The following is a 13,699-nucleotide window of genomic DNA, read 5'->3' as shown; positions in this document are numbered from 1 at the left end:
TGAAAATATTGAATGGTCAGGTCAGACTGACAAGTAGAAATACATTTGATATTGTCAGTTGGGGCCATGGCATATAATTTACCTTTTAAATTGATGTCATATGGGCATTGCTGTTTCCAATTGGTTGTCAGAGTTAAATATGACTATGTGTCAAGCAAGTTTTTTTCTAAAAAAAAAAAAAAAAAAACTGTGATGACTAATCAGTTGGCAGCTTGAACTTTTCAACAATAACCACAATACTAAACCCAACAATATGTCTGTAAAACTACACACTATACACTGTTTCCACTAAATTGATTGTGAAATTGGTTGTTAGGTTGGGAATGTGCCACAAACTAAAGTTGAAGTGGCTCCCCCTTTAATGTATTATTGCTATCTATAATTCTGATGTTTGTTTGTTGTTTTATGTTGCACTTGGTGCCATCTTGTGGCCAGATATTATACTTTTCATTTTCACAACTTAATATTATTTCAATATCTGAGACTATGAGATTGCTCGCATGTAGGTCTGGTGTTACCTACAGCTTAAACCTCTTCCTAACTAAGGCTTATGTACTACAAAAAATATATATATATATCTGCATGATGATTGCATATCTGAGCATGAGCTTTATAGATTCATAGATTTACTTATGGTAAATGTTCATCAGTGGCTTTATGAAAAATAAGCTGATTTGTCTTGAAGTAAATCTCGCTGCCTCATCATCAAATACAGGATAAAGTATGCTGAGAGGAACCTAAAGCCAGATGGTGCTGTGATTGCTTTGTTCATTTTCTACTTCCTCCTAGCAATCATTGATCGAGCTAAAAAGCCTGAAGGGGACTGGCCTGCTTAGTGAACTGGTAACAATCATGGCCCCCATTCACCATTGGTCAGCCTGTTCAACAGCAGAAAAAGATTATATACCACCTCAAGTCAGAGAAAGAGAGAATGCCTGATGAGCAGGTCTGAGATCTAAGACCAGATTGTTAGGCTACAATCTCTGTGTTGTTGCTAGTCTAACATTAAAGCAGATAACCCTGTAATGCTGAGAGGAAGCACCATCCCAGGCAAGTCTGTACTGTGCAGCTACAAATGACAAGCTTGGCCAGTGGTTTGACAGACTTCATTCCCCAGAGCTGTCCACCCTGTACTTTTCATGGTTACTTTATTCATAACCAATAAAAACAGGTTTCAATTTTATTTTTTGTAAGCCCACTGATGAAATACATCCATACTCTGTGGAGCTTGGACTAGAGAAGAAATACAATGGGAACCTTCCATACAGGAACCACGTTATCAAGTCAACCGCAGAATGTCCAGAAAGATCATTTATTTCCCTTTCCTGTCTGAATTGAGCATACACAAAGATGTATAGATGATAGGGACCAATTCACCAAGCATTTTTCACAGAATGTTCTATGTAGCACATTTAAATTTCAGCTTCCCACACTGTGACGTACTGTAGCACATTCAATTCAGCAGTGAAAAAAAACTAGTTTGCTGTGTTGCATGCCTTATTTCTCAGGCCTTTTCCTGATTTGCCAACTAAACCTCCCAATCTCTCCCTCTTTTATTAGACTTGGTGAGTGCTTCTTCTGACATTTATGTTACAGTGAGTATAAGTAATTCTCCCCCAACAAATTTGCAAACCTGCCAGGTAAAGACATGTTGAGAGGCACTTTATAAATAGTATCCAGCCAAATCGATCCCCATTCAGGCTTAACTTAGCCTAGATATAAGAAGAAAATAAGAGCACTGGAAGGAAACAAGACTGGTGGATGATTATTATTATTACATTTCTTAGCAGACACCCTTATCCAGGGCGACTTACAATTGTTACATACAATTACCCATTTATACAGCTGGGTTTTTACTGGAGCAATCTAGGTAAAGTACCTTGCTCAAGGGTACAACAGCAGTGTCCCCCACTGGGGATTGAACCCACGACCCTCCGGTCAGGAGTCCAAAGCCCTAAGCACTACTCCACACTGCTGCCCAACCTTCAGCTGCCCATACCATCACCCTGAGGTATCTATGACAAACAAAGGTCCTAGGGCTCCCGAGTGGCACATCCGGTAAAGGCCCAGAGTGCAGGATGTGCCCCATAGGTTGGAGATAGCCGGTTTGAATCCAAGCTATGCCACTGCCGACCGTGGACAGGAGTTCCCAGAGGGCGGCGCACAATTGGCCAAGCGCTGCATGGGCGGGGTAGGGGTTAGGTCGGCTGGGGAGTCCTTGGCTCACCACACACCAGCAACCTCTGTGGCTGGCGGGCACCTGCAGGCCGGCCTGTACGCAATTCAGAACTGCGTCATCCTCCGACGCTGTAAGTTCTGGATATGGCTGCATGGTAGGCTTGCAGAGCGAAAAAAAGCAGCCGGCTGACGGCACTCGTTTCGGAGGACAGGAGTGCTCATCTTCGTCTCTCCCGAGTTAGTTCGGGGGTTGCAGCAGTGAGCCAGGTTGAATCATAATTGGACATTCCAAATTGGGAGAAAATTGGAAAATGAATCAAAAGAATTGTTAAAAAACAAAGGTCCTGCTCACTGTATTCGACAAAATAAATCCATATAAGCAACAGTAGAAGAAAGAGTAAGTATGTCTTGTATGTTACTATAAACATGACCATTACTGTTACTGTTATGTTCTTGTTGCATATAGACACATTTATAAAATTTGAAGTTGCAGCAGGTCTTGTTCATTTATCAGACTTGCTATACAATACAATTGCTATACAATTCATTGTATTGTATAGCAATTCTGATAAATGCAGCATCTCAGTGAGATGTATTACTATCTGGATATCAGTAAACTAAGCGTTGCCAGAAATGGGATGGTAATGGATCAATACAAATGATAACTGCTGTGAACTTTGTAGTTAAAAAAGGCTGCCATTCCTTGTATATGACTTTGAAGCAGATGAGAAGCGTAACTGCATAATTAACATGAACACATTGGAAAGTTGAATGTTGCAGCCAGGAGTTTCTTAAACCAATAGCCTTGCAGACTAGGTTGTGTGGTGCTTTTTTTTTTTTTTTTTTTACATATATATTTTTTTTTATAATCTTTAAATTATATAACTTAAAATAAATTGAGGTGTTTGGGCAATTTTGATGTGTGTTTATTATATGATATTTACTTTTGTAAAGTTGATCAAATGCATTTTTGATTAGTGAACTTAACATAAATGACATATTTATTAATAAGTAGCTCTGGTAAGTAGTTTTTTTTGTATTTATCTCCAATACCAGTATCAAGGCCAGTTGCCTGAAGCACTGTGCTTACAATGAAATGATCTTTAAATTATTATTATTATTGTTGTTTTTTTTATTTCAACCTACTCAGACATGAGTGTTGGTGAAAGAAAAAGATGCTGTGAAATGCAGCAATCCAACAAAGTGATACAATTAAAATGATCCCTCTGGTTACATACATGGACAGGCTGCCTTTGTGGGGCGTGGATAACCTACCACAATCAGTGCAGAAAACGGGGGCTAAAAATATGAGTTACAGACAATACTAATGAGCATACTGTATACAAAGAGGTACAGTTATTTAACAATGTACCATTATTCTTGGGAGCCTGGGTGGTGCAATACCTGGTTTGAATTCAACCAGATTGAGCTATGGTGACAGCACAGCAAAAAAGGTTACTCGACCAAAAAATACACTTTATGACCTGTACAATTTCCATATTTTACAGCGTCATTCAATCAAACCAACACTTAACTTGTGTAACATGATAAAAGCTCAGAATTAAAACGCACATGTTTGAACCCCTCTGGATATTTACAATACATAGCAACATATAGTATACAGGGGCAGTATCAGTGAGTACTCAAATGCATCTGTAGTTCATTAGAGGGCTGATCAAGAATATCTCTTGGTTATGGTGCTACCCCAGTATTTATTATTTAAACAGCTGCAGATGTTATCACCTTGTGGTGAAGTACGGTCGTGAATGCAGCCCGAGGGGAAACAGGATTTCGCAATTCCCAAGCTTTATCAGGGTTATAGTGCATGTTAGTATGGCCTTGTTGGTACCCAGGGGATGCAATCTGGTCTTACTGATTTAAACCAGCTTTATTTTCTACAACCACAAAATCAGCAGAAGGCATTCAGGCCACTCTTAAACACTGAGGTACACTTACATTTTACATGGGCTTGGGGGCAAATTCAGAGCAAAATTAAACCATCAAGCTTTTATACTCACATGCTGCAGCTGCACAGTATGTGTCACTGTCATACACCAAGTATATAAATACAAAATGACATGTGTCAGTATCATGAAAAATGAGGTCACCAACCATGACATATTTACAAAATTTGTATGACATGAATCCTGGATTTTGGCATGATTTAAATATCCAAACATATACTACACTATGGATTGCTAAAAGATGGTGTTGATACTATTTAAAAACAGGGCACCTATTATTAAAAGCACAGAGCACCAAACAATAACAAATAACTGATCACCAAAGAACGTGCTCACCATTCTCTACATAATCCATTCTTCGAAGAAGCATTAGATGTGTGCTGCTTACACTTCATATTTTTAGTATTAGCTGAAAAGCTCTTAGTCCCTTCATTCAAAGTGCTAAGTTCATAATGAGTGAATCATGTTTTTATACTGCATTCATTCCTACTACAAGCAAATTATTGATTGTGATTTATAACGCTCCACTCCACAGCAAAAACAGGCAGGTAGTTGTACAGTACTATTCTCTGCAAATATTGGATTTTCAGGAAATGTTAATACAAAGCATCAGTTACAATATAAACCAATGCAAGACAGTCCAGATGAGAGTTAAACACACTCCTGGCTAATTTAAACCTATTACATGCCACGTTGCCAGGATTCAGGCAGCAAAAAAAATAAAAATAAAATACATTACAAGAATTTACTTTTCCAGTCACTTTAAATAGAAATGATATTGGCTATGCTCAAAGGAGGGAGCCTGAATCTTAATTGCCATATAATCAGTTATAGGTGTTAGGAAGCAAAATAATTAAGTCTGAGTTGATGCGCTGCAGACCTGGAGAGCTCATTTGTATTCAAACAGGTAACTGATGCAAGCCGTCTCACCGTGAGCTGGATTCATAAATATGCAAATGGTTTGATCGGTGTCTGCAGGAACAGCTACAGGTGATGGCACATTGTTGTTGTTGCTTTGGGTAATAGACAACAGGCTTCCTGCAACTGGAGATCCAACAGATGAAGGCAATTCATTTACCAAGGGAATAACAACACTGACTTACTCTGAGCTAGGTGCAGTGGCACAATGTGTGTCCTGTTAGAAAGACGAGTGGAGATCAAGGGTTTCTCTTCTAGAGATCCTTAACGTAACTCTTAGAAGTACAAAATAAGGAACATGTCCCTTAAGGCATAAAGACCAGGGCTTATTCTTGGTTAAAAGTCTAGTGCACCCCAATTCACTTGGTCAGTCAGCTACATTCGAATTTTAAAAAGCCCAATAAAATCCTCATGTGATCAAAGCAGAAAACTCATTAATTTTAACAATCCTATTATTTTTTGTTTGTTTGTCACACATTGATCCTTTTAGCATTTAGGCTTAATCCTGGATATATTGTACAAGGTTGTGGATTTATCAATAATGTACACTGTACTTACTGTACATGTTCTGTCCATGCATGCCCCTGCCTGGCAGAGAAACAACTAAAGCTGGCAGTCCTTGTCATAACAAGTCTGCACTAGGCTACACAGCACCATGCACAATAGTCAATAGAAACATCAAACTAAATGGATTTTAAATTAGACTAGATTAGTATAGATGAGCATCTTTAACCCTTAACTAGTGGAAGAGGATAAATATTGCCAACACAAGATTATAAAAAACAGAATAATGGAACTTAAATCTTTGGTATGCAGTGCTTTGTAATGACTTAGCATGAAAGACGGTATGTACTTCCAATGTTGTTTGCTGCTGCTATTTATGTCTTTCCATCCCAGTATTAAGGTTTACTCAGTGATTGAACTCCTCATGTCCTGTGACAAAAATATTTTCTGAACACAAAGCTTTAACAAATAGCCTGCAGCTGTGACAAAAACTCTTTCCCATCCAAGGATTTTGTTTGTGATTCTATTATGATTTTTATAACACGACAGACAATATTCTATTTATAAGCTTTTTTGTGTGTGTGAAGAATGCTAATAGAACTTAACATTAATGGAACTGAGAATTTCAAACAGAGTGATGCCTCTCCCAAAATTAAACTCATGTGGATATTTTTTTCTTCTGTCAGATGAGAATGAGATCTGTTTATTTTTCTTAAGGAAAGGAAATGAGTGCATATTGAGACTCCTGCATCTGTTTCTTTTCAAATCTGCTGCCCAAAAAATGTTCAATTTCATATCCTTATGAAAACTAAACTTGAGGAGCACTCCAATTTTCAGATATCCCTGAGGAATGTGAATGGCAGGAAGTGGTGGGATCTGGATTTGATTCCTGGGAAAGGAACAATAAAATGCTTGGAATTCTCTAGTCTGGGGGCAGTAGACAAGGAGCTATAGATTCAAGTGATGTGTGGAGGAAAAATACTGGAAATGTTTGGAAAACTAAGACATTTTCTTGGGGAGAGTGGGGGTTAATGAAGAACAGAGCTAAGCAAATTGGGAATACGATGCAAAAAAGGAGACTTAAATAAACAGAGCAAATGCACTTTTAAAAGTCTTAAAATGCCAGACTAAACATAGTGTAAGATTTCTCCCAGATAAATTTCTCTTCTCCTATTCTGATAAAAGTATAAAAAATATACATTTTCCCACTTAGTTAGGTTTCCTGTAAAGAAATTCCCTTGGTATATGTTGGCAGCTCAGCATGATTAATCGCTTCTTTTTTTTCAGGTATAGCCGAGAATCAAAAGCCACATACTAAAAACGTTCCCAAGTTTGCAAAAGCTAACGGTTTCTACAGGCCTGCCGGTCTCTAGAGTAATTTCCCCTCCTCCGAGTGGTCAATAACAATATGGAATGTATAATGGGGTTTTCTTATTGATGGCTTTGAAGAGAAATGCGCAGATTAGAATCAGAAGTGACAGATGGCACTTAAGGCTGAGATATCTCCGGGAAACGGACGAAGAAGATTGAACACTCACATTGCATCATGCTTGGGTATCTGAAAATAAATTATTGGGGCAAAACCAAAGTAGGGAAGAAATGCCACCTGCACATTTGCGTGTGTATTTTATTGATAGGTTCCAAGAAGACGATAATAGGAATCCCAGAAATAGCTGGAATCACTTAACTGCACCCCATAACTCTGGATGCTCTTACCCATAGATTGATATAAGAACCACATATCTATTTCAGTTATCACCTATTATCATTAATTATCCATTTCGTACAGATTTCAATAGATTTTTTTAAACATCTCTGGTGGTTAAAAGCTATAGGTCAATAGTGGTGTACTAAAATGGAGGAGAGGTTGTATAGTGTTCAGACTTTGCAAATGGGAGACAATGTGTTAGAAATAAAAACTTCAGGGGAGGGGAACAATGAATGTATTGTAATATATCTATTTATATATATATATGAAATATGGTTTATATATATATAAATAGTTTAGCTTGTTAAAGATTCGAACAAGGTTGATACATGGGGGGACGGAACAGTAACTAATAGGACAGGGGAGAGCAAGTTAATGCATCACATACTTTAAACTGAATTAGTTTATCTGCCAACCTTCAAAGAAAGAAAGAAAGAAAAAGAAAGAAAGAAAGATTTTCACATTTCTGGGCCTTGACAAATCAATATTGGATGGGCAGAGGGATGCTACAAAGCAGCTTTCCCAAAATCATTTTTTAATTAAAAATAAAGGCTGTTTCATGGGGTGACTCTTCTGTGGGATAACAGGCTCCTGAAAACAGAAATAAGCTGCTTTTGGGGAAACGTTGACCATCTTTTTAACAAGTTTAACTGTTTCTCATCTCCTAGCCAGACTGTTTTAAATGAAACCCCATGTGTTATTAAAGTGTAAACTGACCCCTCAGACTTCAAGGAATTGTTATAAACCTTTCCCTAAAAAGCAACCACCAACACAAAGAGACTACATCTAAATAATGACAGCTGTCTACACCAGCATGAAATATGGTTTAGATGATTAACAAATGCTTGACAAAATCCCTTCTTCAGCTTATATATATATATATATATATATATAAACAACAGGGTACACTATCTAAGTAGCTTATTTAATTAATTTTCAGTGTTCTCAGATGTCAGCCCTATACTGCGGAACTGCCATTGCCTATACATTGCACGTTCCAGCCTGATATGTCTATTTATGAATAATAATAATCCCATAGACCATACAGAATCAATTCAAGAGACATACACGGATGAGTTGTAATATGAAGTGAATTAAATCCATATATCCATTTATCTCTTCTTTAGATTTCATGGGATTAATCTGGGTCCACAAGAAAAACAGCAACATAGATTTATATATATTACACTGCATGCCTTCCCAGTTTCAGACAAAAAATAAAGAAGAAAAGCTATGTGTCCCAGTTTAATTAGACCTTAACTGTCCTGTCCATAATGATGTTTTCCTTATAAATCCCTGAAATTAATAAGATGTTAATGTGACAGATATCAAAGAAAGCAGGAAAATTCTCTTTTCTATTCTTGCAAGCTGAGAAATTAGATTGTTAATCCTCCAGGGTTTACATTTGTTTTCTGTATCTCTGCATTTGATCCCGCTGGGATTGAAAAAACATAGTAATCCCCCAGACAGCTAGAAAGAGGCTTTTCTACCAGGGTAGCACTGACATTATTTGAAGCCGTGTCATCTTGTGTATCTCCTCAAAACAGTACTTGGACCCTAATTATTATTTTTGGTAACAGTTCATAATTGGAAGTTCATTGGTTGGATAAAGGCTGTTTACTGTATGTGATTGAATATTGCGTTTTTCTTGAAGTAATAATTACTTCATTAATTCAACAGCAAACTAATACTGGGTTATGCCTGGTTTCATTTCAGATTTTAGCAAAACATATATAAAAACAAATAATTTGGTAATCCAGTGGTACTAAAATCACAACCCAAAAGTTTTGTACTGAGGCAATGGTAACACATCTACTATAGTTTTAACATGTTCATAGTTTTGATATATCTTGTTTTTTTCTGTCTTGTCTTTTTTTGTGTGATATATCGTGTTTTTCAATCCTGTCTTTTTTTTTTTTTTTAAACTTCAAAACAACACTCTTTAATTGTGTGCTTTAAAAACAATATGAACTTTTTTTTGCTTATACCGGAAGAATCTAACTTTCCTGCGCCGCACGTTCTCGGAAAATTTAATTACTGTCCAAGAAACGCAATGGCGGACGTGGGAGAACAGCTGGTTACCAAAGCCAATTCCACAAGTTTAGTGTGGAACTATTTTGGATATTAATTAAAGTGGCAATCCTGTTGAAGGTAGACATCCAAAATGTAGGAGGTGTTTGAAAGAAGTCAAAAACAAGGGAGGAAACACCACCAATTTATTTAAGCATTTATCAGATCGCCACCCCAATCTCTTTGCTGAAGTGAAGAGACAGCAGATAAGTTACAGTGAAAATAGTTTTACTTTAACTGTAGTTCTTTTGTTTTACACATTTTGAGATTCTGTGAATTCCATCTCTCCATCAAAATGTAAATCATGCACCCAATTAGTAATAATATATATTTGTAACAATATGAAGTTGAAATAGTACAATTTCATACAATACTATAAAAAAAAGCACAGTGTAAAGATAACACAATAGGAAGGCTCTAAAAGCTGATAAAAATGCTGTTCGTTAGTTCACCAAGATGCAAAAATATATTTTGCAGACGTGTCATTCAAACGACCCCATGTCAAAAATGTTAACAATGTTTATACATTCCTAGGATTTTGAGGTAAACCATTTTTTGTGTGTAACACAATTGGCTTTCATGCTGCAAACGGCCGTCTGACTGCTGCAAGTTCAGCACAAAAACAACAAAAAATACAATACATACATAGGCTGCAAAGTTTTGTTTTTTCATATATAGTTCAAGGCATGCATACGCTGTTCAGCAGGTAATCTATCTGCTTTGATATATAGTTGTCAAAGTTGTTGTCTTTTGTCTAATTTATTTTCTTCGCAAAATTAACATCCAAGCTTGCAATGTTGTTTTAACAGAGACATTTGGCACGAATAAGCTGAAACATAATTATGTTCTAATAGTACGTTAGAGGACTCAATGCCCTCAATGTAGGTGTTTTTTTTCTACTACTATATTGTCTGTGTTAGCAGCGTTTTTAGTACTACAGTATCAGAAGCAGTTCTTTGCCAGAAATATGTTTTTCATCAGCTGAACTTATTTTATAAAATTAATTGGAAGTAATGATTTTCTCTCTATATATATAGAAGACAGAATTCAAAATGTTTGTGAAATTTAACAGCTTTATTAACCTTACACACAAACTGTATTCCTCAGTGTAACACATTACTTTGTTACATTTTTTTTATAGTGTAGATGAATCAATCAGGCTAGTCTAGTTTAGCATTACAGCAATTCCTTTTATGTGTTTTTAGTAGGCAGCAAGTAGGGAAGTTCTAGCAGCAACTAGTACACAAACTAGCAGTGGTAGTTTTAAGCAACAGACCACCATCCAGAAGGCACTGGAAAGAGGAAAGAAGTATGATCCAAAGTCAAAAGAAGCACAAGAATTAAACTGTGCAGTGGCTGAGTTCATTTGCTTGGACCAGGTTCCTATCTACACGTCTCAAAGTGGTTTACAAAATGTTAGCAAAGCTGAACTCCAAGCATGAGTTACCAAGCCAGAAATATTTTATGGAAACTGGAATTCCCAAGCTGTACACAGAAACCAAATAAATCACACTTAAAATGATGAGTGGAAACACTGCTGCTTACTCATGTACTACTGACCTGTGGTCTAGCCGCAGTATGGATACCTAGATGGCAGTGAGAGTCCAGTACATTTCTGGTGATTGGGAGATGTGCTCTTGTTGCCTTTCTTGTGCTGGGGTGTTTAAAAACCACACATCTGAAGAGCTGTTTGAAACTTTCACTTAAGTTCTGTCTGAATGGAATTTGGACATTGCAAAAATGTCAGCTGTTACTACTGGCAATGCAAGTAATAACAAAAAGGCACCTGGGTACCTTGCTTTGGGCACAATCTGGATCTTGCCATTCACAGGGCACGTGATTTAGATCAAGTATCAGCAGCCCTTTCACGACTTTGTAAAACCATATCTGCTTTTACCAGTCTTGCAAATGTAAAACTGCTCTCCTTAACAAACAAAATAATCTAGGTTTACCTAAGCACCAGCTTATCCATGATGAACCTACAAGATGGAATTCCACATATGATATGGTCAAAAGGTTCATTGAGCAGCAGCAAGCAATTTCAGCTGTTCTTGCTGAAGATCAAAAAAGTTGGCACTTGATGCCCAGGAATTCTGACATCAGTATCTGGAGACTTTATTGGGGGTCCGGAGTCCTCTTTCTGACTTAACTGATGCTCTAAGTGGAGAAAAGCAAACCACTATTTCTTCTGTCCTCCCAGTTCTGTGGAAGATTTACACTTCATTTTCTGTTATTGACACAGACCGAAATCTTGCCAAAGAAATGAAAGAAGCCATTGTGGCAAATCTGAAGAAGCGCTATGAGTGTGAACCACTTCAAACTGTTCTCAACTGTGCAACATACTTGGATCCTCGTTTTAAGAACACGTTTGTCCTGGACACAGAAAGGGTTAAGAGAGCGATCTTAAGAGAAGTGCAAGCCACAGGTTACCCGTGCAAGAAGTGTTTCAGGACAACAGTCAAGTCAGGAGAATCTTGAGAACTCTGACAGCCTAGCTGAAACCCTTCAGAAACAAGTCCTGCCAGCAGCACTGCAAGATCTGCTACAGAACAATTAGAAAATGAGTTTGCTTTATATGAGAAATGTGAGGAATAGAAGCTCATGAAGAGCTTGCTGGTTTCTTTGCATTGCAGCGTCCAGTTTCTCTTCTGAACGAGTGTTCAGCACATCTGGATTTATTTGCAGTCCAAGACAAAACCGTCTCACCCACAAGGACATTAGTATGCTTGTATTTCTGGTAAAGAATTTGCCTCTTGTGCTGCAAGACAGTCTTGTTTTGAGAAAAAACAGTTTCATTTGTTCATTCCTTAGAGCACTTCTAAGACACCCCTGTATATAAACACCTGACCAAGTAATAAAAAGCAAGCTCTGAGAAAAGCATGTGTGTTATTTTGTTTTACAGTACTGTAAGTTTTGAAACACTTGTGGGACTGGGCGTTTTTCTTTACACTCATCCCTGCATTAACAGTGTTCTTTTTATATAAGAAATACAGAAAATAGTGTCTCTTATACTAAGCTTACTTTACAGTTTTATTTGAATTTTACAGTCAGTGGCAATGAACTTTGATTACACTATTTTCTATTTTTCTTATATAAAAAGAGAACTTGTTTTCAACAGAAAGTAAAATTAAACAGCAAGCATTCCCCCATGCTGTAGCATTAAGTGTGTTTTAGCATCTACCACACTTTGTACTTGCGAACATTTTTATTTGACAGCCATTTAACATGTAATGGACATAAATTCAAAGAATCATGATAAAATCGAACATCGTGATCTTATGCAGGGTATCACATCTAGGCAGCCTAAATGAGGTATCATAGAACACTATCCTGACCATAGAAGTTTATTCTTTGCTCCAAATTGTGCAAAAAAACACCAGTAAGGAGAAATTAGGTCTTATTAATGGCAAGGTGATTGAGCTAGTCATTTTACCAAACTGCTGTGAGTAAACCCATCTGCTAGAGAAATATGGAGCCTCTCTGTGCTCAGTCTTTACTCCTGCGTGCAACCCAGAACCTTGTTTATTGCTATAAAACAGTGGCTAAAGACATGTTTGTGGCAAATGTTCCACGAACAAACCCACTTCTGGTGATCATCTTCACATAAACCTAATCTTAACCTTAAATCCAACCTTTTACACCAATTTCCATCTGCGTGTACAATTTTCTTTTGTCCTGGTTGCTGATAACTATTAGGGCAAACTATGAAAATATACATTTATATCCCTCGAACAAACGTGACAAATTCTGCTGCAAAAGAACATTCATTCAGGTGACTGATGCAACGGGATGATCCAGATTGTATCAAATGAGTATCTACACAGCTCTAGCATAAAATAAGTATTGATCACCCAGTTTCCGTATTTAAAAGAAGAACAATTTGCCTCTTTATTCCCCAGTAGTGTGCTTCATACGTTTTTTTTCATTGAAGTCAATTTGTACTGTATGTTTGTATGTATACACCGAGTATTAAACTTCTCATGTCATATATTCCCAGCTTGTCAAAATGCCAACTGGACTGTTTCTTTAGTTAAACTCCATCTGGACAATCAAGATTCCAACCCTTAGGAATTTAAAATTGCTCTCTATCCACCACCCTGTTCTGACGCCACTGTACATTTGATGCAAGTGGTGATTAGGCACCAATTTCTTGTACAGTTTTGCTCGTGGCAACTTCTGCAACATGATGTTTCTGAAACAGAAAAAAATCCAAGGTGATACATGCAGATCAGGGAGACTGGTGGTCTACAGGGTCTCTCAGTATGTCTGATTCATATTCTGTTAATACATGTCATAATGGCCTCTAATTTGGACAGTACTGTGTTGGATTGGAAATGACAGGGCTGCGAGTTTGACA

At 37.3% G+C, this 13,699-nt stretch overlaps 1 protein-coding gene across 5 annotated transcripts in view; it reads right to left on the bottom strand.

Annotated features, from left to right (window-relative positions):
- Positions 1 to 13,699, bottom strand: part of LOC117424660 (cadherin-11-like) — a 59,245-nt gene that overhangs the window by 18,216 nt on the left and 27,330 nt on the right. The window contains exon 2 of one of the 5 annotated variants that reach the window (XM_058992701.1): positions 83 to 166. The exons of the other annotated variants lie outside the window; for them this stretch is intronic. The gene's annotated coding sequence lies outside the window, so the exon portion shown is untranslated. The remainder of the gene's footprint in view (positions 1 to 82; positions 167 to 13,699) is intronic. 5 annotated transcript variants of the gene reach the window in all.

The sequence above is a fragment of the Acipenser ruthenus genome, chromosome 19 (assembly GCF_902713425.1).
Source record: "Acipenser ruthenus chromosome 19, fAciRut3.2 maternal haplotype, whole genome shotgun sequence".
In the NCBI taxonomy this organism is placed as follows: Eukaryota; Metazoa; Chordata; class Actinopteri; order Acipenseriformes; family Acipenseridae; genus Acipenser; species Acipenser ruthenus.
This window is presented reverse-complemented; position numbering and strand designations above follow the sequence as displayed.